General features: G+C 44.8%; 1 protein-coding gene across 7 annotated transcripts in view; it reads left to right on the forward strand.

Annotated features, from left to right (window-relative positions):
• The window catches only part of SEMA6D (semaphorin 6D), a 586,160-nt gene that overhangs the window by 523,782 nt on the left and 47,406 nt on the right, over window positions 1–14,972 (forward strand). Inside the window, exon 1 of one of the 7 annotated variants that reach the window (XM_036300530.1) lies at window positions 6,381–6,745. The exons of 5 other annotated variants lie outside the window; for them this stretch is intronic. The gene's annotated coding sequence lies outside the window, so the exon portion shown is untranslated. Of the gene's footprint in view, window positions 1–6,380; window positions 6,746–7,606; window positions 7,847–14,972 lie in introns of those variants that run through there. One more of the 7 variants, XM_036300538.1, reaches the window with a different exon arrangement.

The following is a 14,972-nucleotide window of genomic DNA, read 5'->3' on the forward strand; positions in this document are numbered from 1 at the left end:
AAAGACATAAATTACCCAGAATCTTATTTTCTATCTCTTTTTTTAACCAATTGGTGGCACTAGTGGTTTCTGGCAATGAATTGGCTCTATAACCATAGTTCAGTTTTTCTTATATGTACAGCATTTAGTGATTAGGGTGTTTTTGTTTTATTTTTTGTGAAAAGTGCAGTTGTATGGTCCTAAACATTAATTGCAACATTTATGGCTTAACTAATAAAGTTTATTTTAATAAAAATATGCATGCTGTTAATTGGATCCTTTCTCTTATCCAATATAATAAAAGGGTAATATGCAAATTGACCCTAATGGCGGAATGACCAGGAACTACTGGTCACTGTGACACGCACTGACCACCAGGGGGCAGACACTCAACTCAGGAGCTGCCCCCTGGTAGTCAGTGTGCTTCCAGAGGGGGAGTGCCACTCAGCCAGAAGCTGGCTCATGGCTAGTCAGCACAGCGGTGGTGGTGGGAGCCTCTCCTGCCTCTGCAGCAGCACAAAGAATGTCAGACTAACAGCTTAGGCCCACTCCCCATGCCATTAGTCGGACATCCCCTGAGGGCTTCCGGGCTGTCAGAGGGATGTCTGACTGCCAGCTTAGGCCCAATCCCCCAGGGAGTGGGTCTAAGCCAGCAGGTGGACATCCGCTGAGGGGTCCTGGACTGAGAGAGGGCACAGACCGGGATGAGGGACCCCCCCCCCCACCCTGAGTGCACAAATTTTTGTGAACCGGGCCTCTAGTTATTTATAAGTGATTCAGAGGTGCATAATAGAATGCATATAATGTACAGGGATTTAAACTATGCTATAAATCCCATTGCAGAGTTCCTCACACTACTTTGTATGCGACAAGCAAAAATTATCACAGATTTGAAATCGAAGTACATTTTTAACCTAGTTTCAAGCATCTACTTGTGGGTTTTTTAATGTTTTTATTTTCTGTGTTATCCAAAACATTTTTTCAAACCTATACTCTTTTCATTTTTCATAACATGGTGTCCTAGAAAGAAAATAAGTTTGAGAGCCAAACAGGCCTGTATTAGACCCTCGACTCCTTCATCTACTAGGGCTGAAACCCCTGCTAAGATGGTTAACTTAAACCTGGTTTCTTTGTTTTTGAACAATGCCCGTTTCCAAGAGCTGTGGTAAGAATTAAGTGACACTATTGTGGCTAGTCAGTATCTGGATGCAATAGGTACCCAGTTAGTTTCTTCTCCCTTTGTTGATTTGAATTTTAACATTGGCTTAATCAAAAAAAAAAAAAAAAAAGATTAGCGAGGGAGTTTTGTTTTTAAAAACAAATTTTAAAGCATTTTTAAAAAAACAGATAAAAAGTTGTAATTCTCTACCCCTTTGGTTATTTTATTTCTCTTTCTTCTTTGTTAAGACTTCATAACATTTAATAGATACTATTCAGCCCCAGTTCTTCAAGGTCAAAGGCTTGGTTACTGTAAATTTGTGGAGAGATGCTTGTAAGGAATTTACATCTGTTGGGATGTAAGCTGGCATCCCTAAACCATAAGTATTTCTCCCCAAAGTACATTGAAGTACAATTAAGCAATCCAGCTGAGTTATCATCTTTTTATTTGATTTTCCCTCTAAAAATTTTATTTTGCTTCCGTTTGTTCAAAAGATCTTTGATAAAATGGTGATAGCATTCCTATCTCCTGTCTGTTTTCAAAAGAGCTTGTGTTATTGAAGGCTGTTTGGTGTTTCTGATGGGGGTGGGGAGCTTACCTCCTTTCATTCAGCTTGAGCATCCAGTGTCCTTCCACAAAGTGGCACCTGCAGAATCATTAGCAAAATTAGACAAGTAACTAATTTACTATTTCTGTAAATGCATGGTGCATTCCCTTTACTCAGAGAGCACAGCAAAAATTATTCATGCTAAGGGAGAGTAATCAAAATGACTAAAAAAGCACATTTTTATCATTCCAAACATAAACCTAGCTGTGGTGGTATACTATCACAGTACATAATAATAGAAATGAATTATGTCAGTAAACTCTTGAGGTTGAAGATTTACCATGATAAATATTTTTCATTAAAGTGAAATATCTTGGCAGAGTCACTTTCATATGCAGACTATTGACACAAGGAGGCCAGCTGTGCCCATGCAGATGCCGAGATTTGGGTCTATATTATTAATGATTTATCATGTCACGGAGAGCTTAGATTAGTTTTTAAAGCAATCCCTTGCCACAAAAGCACTTGCTATAATGTGCAAACGCAAGGAATGCTATATGTGCTCTTCAAATTAAAGTGATCATAGAAGCTGTAGCTACCTTTATAATTTCAATACCTCTATCTTCTTATTTTCAAACATGAAATTCTGCATCCTAAGCTGTATTATTCATTAAAATTCAGACAAATGTTATTTTATATCAACAACTGGATAGTGAATAGCATATCTGAATTAATAAACACATGCACATAGATGAGGAAATGAAGGAGATGGAATGCAACAAAAATTTATTGCAAACCCATTGCATACTGTGTACTTTTATTTTAAATCTCACATTTAATGTGAAGCTGGATTAAGTTTCTAATCCAATTCTGCAGAATTCCCAGATTGCACTGCCTTCAGGGCATATGTAAGAATGTTGGCTAATGTTGATTCAGTGCTTTCTGTGTTCTAGGTAAGATGCTAAACACTTTACATGCGTTATCACATTGTCTTCATGAAAGACATCTGAAGCATCGGTATCACCCCTGTTTCACAGATAAGAAGACTGACGTGCAGTGTAGTTGGATAAATTATCCTGAGAGGAGGTGTCTGAATTTGAATCCAGGCTGTCTTATGTTCCAAAGCCTTCTGCCAATAACTGTGACCTCACTATTAAAAGTATTATTACAACCAAGTAAGAGGTAGGGTTCAGATCCTGCTTAGTTACTACCTCTGTGGCCTTAGGCAAGTCATTTAAACTCTCTAAACTTCAGTTTCCTCTTCTGTAAAATGGAGATAATAATAGTACTTATCTCACAGACTTGTTGTGAGTTAATATTTGTAAAATGCTTAGGATAGAGTATAGCACATACCTTAGCATTAGGTTCTTCATTTAATAACTCTAATAGTTAAAGAGTGGTACTTTCTGATGATTGATAAGCTTTCACTGACTATTACACACAGATTTTCTATAACTTTCAGATAGCTTTTAGTCTTAAAAGTAGGTTAAAGCCCTTGCCAGTGTAGCTCAGTTGGTTGTAGCATCGTACCATGCACCAAAAGGTGGTGGGTTCAATTGCAGGTTAGAGCAAATATCTATGTTTAGGATTCAATACCTGGCCAGGGAGCATATGGGAGGCAGCCAATTGATATCTCTCTCTCTCTCTTCCTCTCTCCTTTCCTCTCTCTAAAATCAATTTTAAAAACAAAAAACAAAAACTAGATTTGAACTAAAACATAGAAAAAAACTTCTGAATTTTACTCCTAAAGTACATTTTTTAAAATATATTTTTATTGATTTCAGAGAGGAAGGAAGAGGGAGAGAGGGATAGAAACATCGATGATGAGAGAGAATCATTGATCGCCCGCCTCCTGCAAGTTCCCCACTGGGGATCGAGCCCACAACCCGGGAATGTGCCCTTGACCAGAATCAAACTTGGGACCTTTCAGTTCCCAGGCTGATGCTCTATCCACTGAGCCAAACCAGCTAGGGCTAAAGCAAATTTTAAAAAATAGATTATAAATTAGGTTACCACTTATCAGTGATGAGAGATGTATGAAGATAACACTATAAAGCATAGTTATTAACCATTTACATCATTGAACCCTTTAAGTATTCTTTCTGAGTACAGAAAGAGCCAAATATCTTTCTCCCCTCCCTTCATCATTCACTCACTTAACAAACATCCTCACAACAGGTACTATGCTTGCTCTGGGGGTGCAGGTGAATAAACCCCTACTCTGAAGGAGCATGCAACACAGAGACCATACTCTCTGGTTTGGCACATAAAACAATGTGAAGTAGTGGTGGGTTCCATGACCAGATCTCTTCAACAAGTATTTACTGAGTGCCCATTAAATACCAGGCACTGGGCTAGGCACTGGTGCTGTGCAGGTAAATAGGGTATGATCCTTACAGGTAAGAAGCAGCCAGTAGGGAAGACATCCTAAACTGATACTTTCCCTTTAATTTGGTAAGTTACATAGGGTACAGCAGAGAGGTGCTTAAACCCATCCCAAAGGTAGTGGGATGGGGGAAATTTTGACACCTCAGCAAAATTTTTGTTAAAAGTCAAGAAAAGCAGAATTTAAAGGGCATCAAGTCATGGTGAAGGAGAATCCCAGAAATCATACCACAAGTGAAGGCATGGAGACAGGAAGCATGCAATTTCGCAGGAAACTACCTAGAGTATAAGATGATGGCTGTGGAGGCAGCGGACTAAAGAAGTAAACAGAGCTAACAGGTTAAAAGTGTCTAAAATCAACCGGGCCATATGCTAATAAACGGCATAAAGAGTGAGCAGTTTCCTTACAATTCTTCCCACTAAAATCGGAATAAAAGGAGTGTCATTTTCCTGATGACTCCTTAATAAATTAAAATTATTTCCATCCTGACCAAAGGTGAAGGGTCATTCTTTGACACCAGTGACTTGTCCTCTTCCTGAACTCTGTTCCCCCAGCACACCCAACACCGGGATTGGCTCTAAGGTCCAGACTAATATTGAAACTGAAAACATGTCTAATTTTTGGCTTGAAGTCACCCATCCCCATACCCTTCTGCAACCTGAAATGTTTTCATTCCTGGGTTTAGGAACTCAGTCTAGGGCTCTACGGTGGCACTCTGGCGAGTTGTCCGTCACTGAATTTCAGCAAAGAAATCAGGAATCTAGAGGATTGAACTTTTTCTGTTTGCTGCTGCAGCAGACACAGGACAACTCATGAGCTTTCTGGAGAGGTGGGTGGCAATTTGATTCCTCATCGAACCACTGGTCACCTTGCATCTTCATTCAGTGCACAGAGCCCTCTGCCTGCAGCAGGGTTTGCTCCCTTGATGGAGAAAATACGGAATGACTGGATGCCAGTAAAACAGGCACAGCTTTCTGGGTCAGAAGTTGGCTGGGGAAGGGCCCTGACTGCCAAGTAACTTGCAATGATGTCAGAACCCAGCACAACCAAAAAACACCAGCCAGCCAGCCAACAACAGCCTTAATTTAACAACAATAGAAAAATCAGAGGGCTCTGTTGCCAAAGCTGTTCTTTCCGCCCCCTACCCCTTTCTTCCAGTAGGAAGAACAGCAGGAAGAGTTTATATTTTAAAAGACAACCTCTCCTCCTTCCTCCTTCTTCATTTTGGTAACAAAGTGTTAACTACCCAGGAAACTGTCCTGAAGCAGTTCCTGGGGGTATCCTTTTGTGTGTGTGTGTGTGTGTGTGTGTGTGTGTGTGTGTGTTTTGAGTTCCTTGTCAAGGCTGTCAGGCCTTCAGAAACAATTCAGAATAGGGTATTTTCCTAAATGTAAACATGTAACTTTGTACTGAGGAGAAGGCAGGAATCTTCAAGGAAAGGAAAATCCTTTCTCTGCTTCCTTCTTCTCTTTCACGGCAATTAACCACACTCAAATGAAAATTAAAAGTTTGGCGATAAAGATCTTTCTTTTTCTTTAAATGGGCATTATGGTTCATTCCAGCCATTTAGAGCCCCCAGTGACTCATAATTCAACTGCAAATTAATAAAACACATTTCCCATTCTTGGAAATGAAGTTTGGGCTCAGATCCTCTTGTTTTGGAATATATGACTTTTTTTTTTTTTCATTTGTGACAGTCAATTTTAAATGATGTCACTTCAAGGACATTTTCATTTCTCCCACAACATATTACACGAAACACTTGCCTGAAATACCGGCTCATTAGCTTGCAAAATTACACTGTACTGAATGGCTTTCATTCAGAGTAAAAATGGGATTTTTAGTGGGCAATTTCTGTATTTTTATAAAGATAAAGCAATGTTTGATTGCTTCTTCCCAGCTGTTTTAGTTAGTGGTTATAAAGAGAAATTGGAAGGGGGAGAGCGAGAAAGGTAATATGGGGGCGGTTTGTAAAGATGTGCTTAGAAAAATACAGCTTAGATTAGGAAACTATGGCAGAACTTTACGGAGGAACTGCGCCTGCCGCTCCTCGGGGCTGCAATAATCTGTCCTCTGGATAGCTGGAGGAAAGAAGGAGCGAGCAAAAGAGGGAAAGAAGGGGGGCAAGCAAAAAGGCTGCTCCGCGGGCTGCGGCGGCACCGCCAGCTGGATGACTGGGGCGCTGGGAGTTGCTGGCAGGAGCCGCTCGCTCTTCAGAGGTGGGGAGAGGGCGGGGGCGCCGCCGAGCGCCAGGGAGGAGGGACGCGGAGGCCACCGAAGGGTCAGCGGGGCCGCGGCGCCGGGCTGGGGGCCTCCAGGCGGCGCTGGCCGCGGGGCTCGGGCTGGGGCGAGCGTGCCCGGTCACCCGCGCCTCCTACCGTCCGCGCCCGGGGGTGGGCCCGCGCCGCTTGAAGGATTGACTCGGAGATGGATCGAATTACACCATTTGCCGAGCCTCGGTTTGTTTTGCTCCTGCTTCGTCCCGCTGCTCCTGCGGCGGCTGCTGCTGCTGACGCTGCTGCAAGGACTGCTGGTGGCGAGTTTCAGGATTATATCGAGGGAGCCAAGACCTAAGACACAGAGGGACATCCATGTCTATTTTCTATTTTGTTCCTTTATTTTCCTTTTTCCTTGCACGTGACAAGCTTTATTTCTACCAGCCTCCCCTCATGAGGTAAGCCCCTCTTGTGCAAATGTTGTAATGCTCTGGGCGCCTGGGGGGGATCGGACCGGGATCCTCCGAGCCTGCATCGCAGCCAGTGCGCGCGAGCGTGCGTGGCCACTGGAGAGTTGATTTCTTTTTCACCAGCTCTCTCCGCTGGCCGCGCCAGGGACGCGCGGAGGGCTGGAGAGGTTTGGCGGACCCGTCAAAACTGGCGGAGCTGGGAGCTTGGGGGGAGGGGCATGTGGCCCTGGAGGCCCCCCAGCACTGAGCACCCCCCTCGGGGGGAATTAGCGGAAGAAGGGGGCGAGGAAAAGTTTCTTGCCAGGCAGCGCCAGCTCCGCGCTGCCCCGCGCATTGTCAGGGGCAGCCCAGGCTGTTCCGGTGCCGGGCACGGCGTCTCCAGCCAGCCGAAGAGCCCAGCCAAAGCCAGAGGAGCCGGCTGCGGGCTCGGCCGCCCCCTTCTGCCCGTGGGCCCCGAAGCCAGCGCCGGGACCGCAGGAATCGGGCAGCGCCCGGCCGGGCTGGGAGCGGACGGGCGAGCACTGGCCGCGCCGGGAGAAGGGGCGTAGCGCACAGCGGAGACCGAGCGGCTCCCGGGCACTCCGGCTACCTGTCAGTGCGCCCCGGCGGTGCGCGGGGTGGCGAGGGGCGGGGGCTCGGGGGGATCGGCCACCCTCACCCTCCAGGCTCCTGCTTGGGCTCCTGCCCGGGCTCCTGCCGGGAGGGGGCCGCTGCCCACCCTCCTCCTCCCCCTGCTGGCTGAGCGCGCGGCGGAGGGGCCCGGGGCCGGGAGCTGCCCACCGCCTACCCCACCTCCCACCCGGCGCCCGGGTTTCTCCTCCCGGCCACTCTCCCCCGCAACTTTCCGTGCTTTGTTCTCCGGCTGGAAATGATTTACGGAAGCGTCTTGGACAGGGTCTCCGCCAGGCGGCAAGAGCCGGGCGCTGAGATGTGTTACGTTCTCATCTGCCCATCAATTATGGATGGAAACAAATAAGGAAGAGTCAATTTTGCATGAGCCCCTTCTCCCGCGGCGAGAGGCGTCCTGCAGCCGGGAGAGAGCCGCCGCTCCGGTCGGCAGCTTCTGGCAGGGGGATGGTGAGGAGGAAGGTAGGGAAACTTTTATTTCCAGTCTTGACAGCGATGTTTGTTCCTGGGCTGCCGCCTTGGGAGAATGCGGAGGGGCTTAATGCTTCCTCTGTCGTGTCTAACTCTTGGATTGAAAATAAAAAAAGTCATAAAGGACTTAAAGGTGTGGAAGAAAACTGGGTTCAGAAATTGTCTGCTACATCGACTCTCAGGGCCAGTGCTTGTCAGGTGATTGTTTAAATCCTGAACTTGTGGGAAGCTAAGTGTCAAGGAGCTAACGCGGAATGAAGTAGCGGCATTAATTACAGCCCTAGAGGAAGCCAGGGGAGAGAGAGCTCCCTGTTCTGAGGTGACCAGTCAGTAACCCAAGTTCCAGCATCCCAGCCCCTCACCGCTCTAGGCTGCGCGATTTTCCGCTCTGAAGGGACAGTAAATCGTCAATGAAGATATATAGACTTTGTAAACAGTAATTGGACCTAGGTCCACCTCTACAGGCGGCTACTTTCCCATAAAAATAACGGTAGTGTTTCCAGTTTCTAAGGGAAATAAGTGTCTAGGGCAATTTTCCCAAGAACTTCCAGCTACTAAGAATGTTAAGTCTGCAGGATCTACCTGGTATTGGGGGCAAAGGAGCAGATTGTTTTGTTTATTTCAAGGTTGAAGTCCTAGGGAAAGGTTTAACATTTTTTTTTTCCTAAATTGGATTGTCTCTGTTTCTCAGAATAGGGGGTATAACTTGTTTGGAGAATTTCTTTCAGGGTTTCTTCCTGGTAGAACTGAGAAATCGAATCTTAGACAGCTCAGGGTGATGATTTTACTATCCTTGTTGGTGGTTTAAACCATAGGTTTTGAAGCCGGTTTATTCATGTTGTTAAAAAATCCCCCTGGCTCTCTTAGCTGTCTAACTCAGGAAATTTAAGTTGTGTGTAGTCATGTTTAATGTAGTGAGTGACAGGCATATTCTGTCAGCCTGGCAGATAGTACACAAACGTTTGCCCTGGCTTAGCTAAATAGAAACGGCCACATAAGCTCTGAGATGTGGGACTATATTATCATGAACTTAAACATCTAAAGGTAAATTGAACTATAATAACTCAGCCTTTACCGAGTCTTGTTTTTATAGCTAGTGTCTGTGCTTTGGTTTAGGTCTCTAGAATGTGCTCTCAGAAAGATAGTTCAAGAAGTAACCCTCAGATTTCCAAAATATGTTGTTCACCAGACCATTTTCCGCCATTAGCACATTTAGTCAGATCAACAACTGCTTCTTACTGGTTCCCGCAGAATAATGCCACCTGTCCTCCTTTCTTTGAGGGGCGCTGCATAGGTAAGCTTTTGTGAGGAACGGGTCTGTGATGCAGGACGGTGTGCTGGGAATATGGTTATTTCCCCATCACCAGAAAGCTGGTTAACTTGAGTTTGGTTTAGATTTGTGGGCGTTCTGCCCTCTGCCCTGCTGTGTGGTGTGTGTGTGTGTGTGTGTGTGTGTGTGTGTGTGTGTTCATTTGTTGTTGTTGTTGTTGTGTGTTGTTGTTTTGTCCTATCTCCTCCCCTGGTTTGATGGATTTGAAAGATGGCTGTGACGTAAACCTATTAGTCCTTACAGAGAGGACAGCTTAGAGATCCAGTGGCCTTCAGTTCACTGGCTGCTGGCTGCGAGGGAGGGATCTGTCCAGTAGCTGCTCTGGGTAAGTGGGCCGCTAGCTCCTGTGCCGTGGTGGTTTCTGCTGCTTGAAAGGCACACAGGCAAGTAGGCAGGAATAGAGCTTTGATTCACAAAAGATGCCCATAGTTTTAAGGACTTACTGAAACTAGAGAAGTTCTTCACTTCTTGCTGCTCCATCATAATGAACCTTGGTAATTAGCTTAGTCATTGTTCTCGCATGTGAATTTCACTAAGATACAAGGAGTGAAAAATGCATCTGAAATAGGGTCATTTTTCACCCTCCTGAAGCATTTTATGCAGAGTTAAGAGCCTGGCTGAATGCCTAACCGTTATTGGTGTAACCATAGGAGGTGAACTCCTTCCTTAGCATATTGCAGACTAAAATATTACCTTTTATTTCAATTAATAGACTTTAACCTGCACATTCTAGATTCATTTCTAGAGGAAGCAAGAGGCACCTGGGGCATGCCAACCACTCCGTGTTTATTGAGTGTTGTCATTCGCAAGGAGCTGTGCGAGCCAGTGTTCCAGCACCAGGCTAGGCAGGCAGGTTTCTGTATGTTCAATATAAGTAAGAATGAAAAAAATAGAGAACGGCAAAACATACCATTAGGCAAGAAATGCAAATATGCGCCCCTTTTTGGAAGTATAGTGTGTTATCCTAGAAATTTTAAAGCAAGATTGATTATACCAAATATAGACAGAGGTCCAGCCTTCCTGCTTTCAACACTGATGATCCAATGTACTATTAGTGTAATTCACATATTGAGAGTGTCATTAGAGTGGGAGGTCTCACTTTCCCGGGTTCATGTGAATGGAGACATAGCACGTTACCATCTACCAAAGCTCATGTCTGAGGTTGCCGCTTATTTTGTGAACTGCTGCCAACTTCCAGTTGGGGAAAAGAGTGTGTTTTGATTTATTCCCATGACGTGCGGAGGGAATAAAAAGCATACAACTGTACTGAGCATATCATAATCCTTTTTAGTTGAGGTGGCTGTCATCTGGCTGACTTTTCCTCTTCAGTCCCTGATGGCAGAGGCAGCGCAGCTGATAACGGAAGCTGCAATCATTCATCCCAACAGGAAAAGGAGGAAACTTTCTTCTTCACAAAGCAACTGTTCATGTAACCAGGGGCGACCAAATGAGTGGTCCACAGAGGTACCACATGAGGTGTACCGAGTTCTCAAACTTCTCTTTTCTATGAAGCTTCTGTTAACTCACCCAGATTAGCATTTTAACAACCCTGAAGTGAACTTCTGCCATTCTCTCTACTTGGACACAGTGTGTAGATCATCCATCATCCTGTCCTTGGCTACAACAGGCTGCTGGCTCCATCACCGTTTGGAGCTACACAGAAGCCATCCGACTGTGAACAGCACAGCTGGCTACAGCAATCTTTTCTTCCACACCACTGGCAGCATTGTCTGGCTGTGGTAACTAAAGTTAACACCCAGAACGCGAAGTTTCCATTGTTTGGCAACCTGTGCCGGGCCCCTCATCCAGTTCTGGGGGCCCACCTGCAGGAAGGCTGGCTGGAAATGGTGTGTCCCACTTAAGAGGGGACTTGTCCCAACCTCCCAGGACCCACAGGAAAGCTTCCTTAGCCTTGATATGATTAAACCATCGGGATTGCAGCAGGAGAAGGAGCCATTCAGACACCACTCAATCCTCGACCTTCAGAATTCTGTCTGAAAAGAGGAAGAAAAAAAATGAAGTATCCTTTAGCTTGTGATCCCGAAAATCTGAAAACAGAAAAGACCTTGTCTAATTCTTTGGAGACTTGAACAGGTTACTGCTTCATCCCTTTTCACAAAGAACATGGGCTGTGACTCCATCAGGACCCGTGGCTAATAGTATCCAATGATTTCTATCACTTTTTTTTTCTTCATTTTACTCAGTAAGAGATCAGCTACAGTAGTCTTTGCTTATTAAAGCAAGAATGACATGAATTAGGTGGATATATTTGTTAGGTTATGTTGCCAACCGTAAAAAGAACTTTTCTAATTAGAAGTGCTGCTCTTGGAGTTTGGTGCCTCATGTTCTGGCAGGCGATTGTATCCTTGCTCTTTTTCCTAATATTTACTAATGAAATCGGCCACCAAACAGTTGGGATGATATTTTGGGGACTGAAAGAAAAATATGAATGCTTTTCCTCCTGCCTTCTAAGTTCTTCTTTGGGCTAATAATCAAATTAACAGACAGATTAACAGGAGAAAATGAACACATGTGCATGGGTAATTCACATATGCGTGAAAATCTCAAGGACAGTGAGGCAACATTGGGTATATAAGACAAATTTAGACAAAGGATAAACCGGTGGACGGGGGTATTAGATTTCAGAAGTGAGAATGGGCAATGTAGGTGAGGAGGAGCGAACACACCTGGCACCTGGCAGGAGAATCCTTGCTGGGTGCCTCAGGAACAATGGCACACAGGGGGATCTAGCTAAGAGGCCCCTGCCTGAAAGCCACTCATTTACCATACTTAATTCAAATTAGGCTATGGTGAGCAGCCTAAAATCTCCTTCCTAAAGCTAGTTTATTTGTCTGAGTCTCTAGGGCAGGAAAGGGGGAGGGTCAAAGGTTCTTTCTGAGTCTTTTAAACAGCTTAAAATCAGTATCCCAAAAGGCTGCTTCACGGTGGCAAAACTTTGGTCCTCTTCCATAATGATTGATGATGACGATGAAGGTGATGATGATGATGAAGAGGAAGAGAAGAAAAGGGCAGCCATTTATTGTTTGTCTGCTTACCAAAGTCTAGGCACTATCTACGATCTTTATCTTTATTATATCATGTTACCTCCAACCACCTGCGTGGGGTAGGTTCAGTTAGCGTCAGTGATTACCGAAATGAAGCCCAGGCGCCAGAGAAGTTAAGTTATTTTCCTAAGGTCACAGGGCAGGAAAGTGAATGAATCAAAATTCAAACCAGGTCTGCCATACCTCTCAGCCCATATCTTCATCACTGCACTGAATTGCTTCCAGAAACGGGGGGGGGGGGGGGGGGGGGGGGGGGGGTTGTTCTGCAGTTTTCTGAGCCCCTGGTATTTCTGACATTTGTTTTTCAAGAAAAGAGTAAGATTTTGAAGGAAATTTTTCTAGTGAAGGAAATTATATGTTACACAATGGGTATGCTCTTAAATTTTACCTTTCTCTGAACTAAGTTGTATCATTTTACTCTTTCATTTGTATTCCTGTTGGCCAAATAATTATGACACGCTTTCTTCTCAAGTGTCCTAGAACAGTTATCTTCTCCCACCATTTTTCTCCTTGTTAGGCTCTCCTGTCCAAAATTGCGGTGGCAGAGGACAAATGGCAATATTCATCACTCTCCACCAAAGAGTGCTTCTGCGTCAGGGTGTGCCCGACATTCATTTCCCTGATCTTGGCAGGTGAAGACCCATTATGTATCCTTGTCCCATTTCCCAGGAGTATTTATGGGCCCCGTCAGCTAAGACAGTGAGCTGCAGCTGTTCAAGCATCAGTGGCACCAGGAGGAAAAGTGTATTACTGAAGTTTGACTGTGCCTTGTATTGTAATATACACTTTTCTTAGCTATGATTGTGAGAGAATCCTTTTGTCTCTGTGAGTCATCAGACACATTGTTGAGAAATGTCACCCATGCATCAGCACTTTTTCTTGGTGATCTGTTTTTATTCAGGATCCCTATGGGAGGGAAGAAAAACAAACACACATTACCACTACAATAATGCTGAAATGTAAGGTTTTCAACATATATTTATGGGAAGGAAATATGGGTTTTAAAAAACCCAATATGTTGGTACAGGCATAATAAGGCCTCAGGATGATCTGCAATTACTTAGCCTGTTATTGGAGTCTGTATTTAAAAATAAAGACTGGAGTTTCTACTCAGCTGAGGAACTGGCATATATGAAGCAGAGCAGATGAAGCTATTTGAGAAAATAACACTTCCATTCCCCAGGTGCCTGCTGTCGGCAGACCAGGGACTCGAACTCCCCCATTGTCTGTATTGGCTTAGGCCTTCCTTGTCATTCTAAGGGCCGCAGGGAGCTCTTTTGGTCTACAGAGTTGTCTACATTGACCCCAAACCTCTCCTGGGTAATTGATGGGTGGAGTAAATACATTTTCAAAGCTACAGAAGGAGGAGGAGAGGCAGAAGGAGGAATAAAGAATGCTACTGTTTTTGCAGGATAAATAAAGAATGCTACATACAGAATGTTTCTGGTTTCGCCATTCCTGGGGTAACCGTATGTTCATCTAGCTCTAACTTTTACCGAGTGTCTGTGCTGTGCAAGTGGGTGCCAGGGTAGGGAGAGGGTTCAGAGAGGAACATGACACAGTTCCAGAGCTCAAGGGTCTTGCTGAGTGGTACACAGAAAAGACAAGGTCAACACATCGCCAAAATAAAATGGCAAGTGTTTTACGTGTCACACAACATACACACAGACCTGTGGAAACTGAGAGGAGTGAGAGGTTATTTCTGGCGCGGGTGGTCAGAGGAGGCTTTGTGGAGCCACTGATATTTGAGCTGGTCCTTGAACTAGGTAGGATTTGGACAGGTGGACCGTGAGGGGCAGTGGGGGAGGTGGTGAGGAGGGCATTCCAGGCATAGAGAACAGCTTAGGCAAAGGCCCTAGGGTAGGGGTGGGGGTCTAGATCAGTTGTCCATGTTGGAGTTCTAACCTAGGACAGACTTGCATTTCAGGTGTGAAGAGGCAGTTTGCCATGCAATCCACAAATATTTATTCTGTGTCTCTGGTCTACTGTGCTTAGCCACTCAGCAGATGGCCCTGCTGCTTAAGCCATCAGAATGAATGGGCTCAATCTTGTGATGATGTAGTAATTGCTCCATAATCAGAACCCCCCCCACCACCACCACCACATCAACTGCTAAATGGTTCAATGTTACACATGGATGTTGCAGGGCCTGGTATAATTGCCTCAAATTTCCCGGCAAGATGGTTTCTCCCACACACAGTGCTGTTTAGCAGAACCAAACCACATCGCTTTTTTTTTTTTTTTTTTTGCTTTTTTTTTACTTAAAAAGATTCTAGACATAGATTCTAAAATAAAGAGTAAATTGCTTACATATATGGGAATTTTTGGTGGTGGGAGAAGGGAATGTGGAGATAAGAAGTGGAAGAGACAGAAGAAACTTGTTGAAACTGCGAGAATGATAAGAGTTGGACTCTAGCCCAGCAGGCATGGCCCAGTGGTTGAGCCTCAACCTATGAACCAGGAGGTCACGGTTCAATTCCTGGTCAGGGTACGTGGGTGGGACATGGCTAGATTCCCAGTGTGGGGCGTGCCAGAGGCAGCCAATCAGTGATTCTCTCTCATCATTGATATTTCTATACCTCTCTCCCTCTCCCTTCCTCTCTGAAATCAATATATATATATGTATATAAAGAGTTGGAATCTAGATGCTCATTTGGACTGAAGCCCCAAAAGCCTAGATTGCCTGTTCGCCCCGTAAGTTAACAGAGTGAGTGACACACAG

The sequence above is a fragment of the Myotis myotis genome, unplaced genomic scaffold (genome assembly GCF_014108235.1).
Source record: "Myotis myotis isolate mMyoMyo1 unplaced genomic scaffold, mMyoMyo1.p scaffold_m19_p_1, whole genome shotgun sequence".
Classification (NCBI taxonomy): Eukaryota; Metazoa; Chordata; class Mammalia; order Chiroptera; family Vespertilionidae; genus Myotis; species Myotis myotis.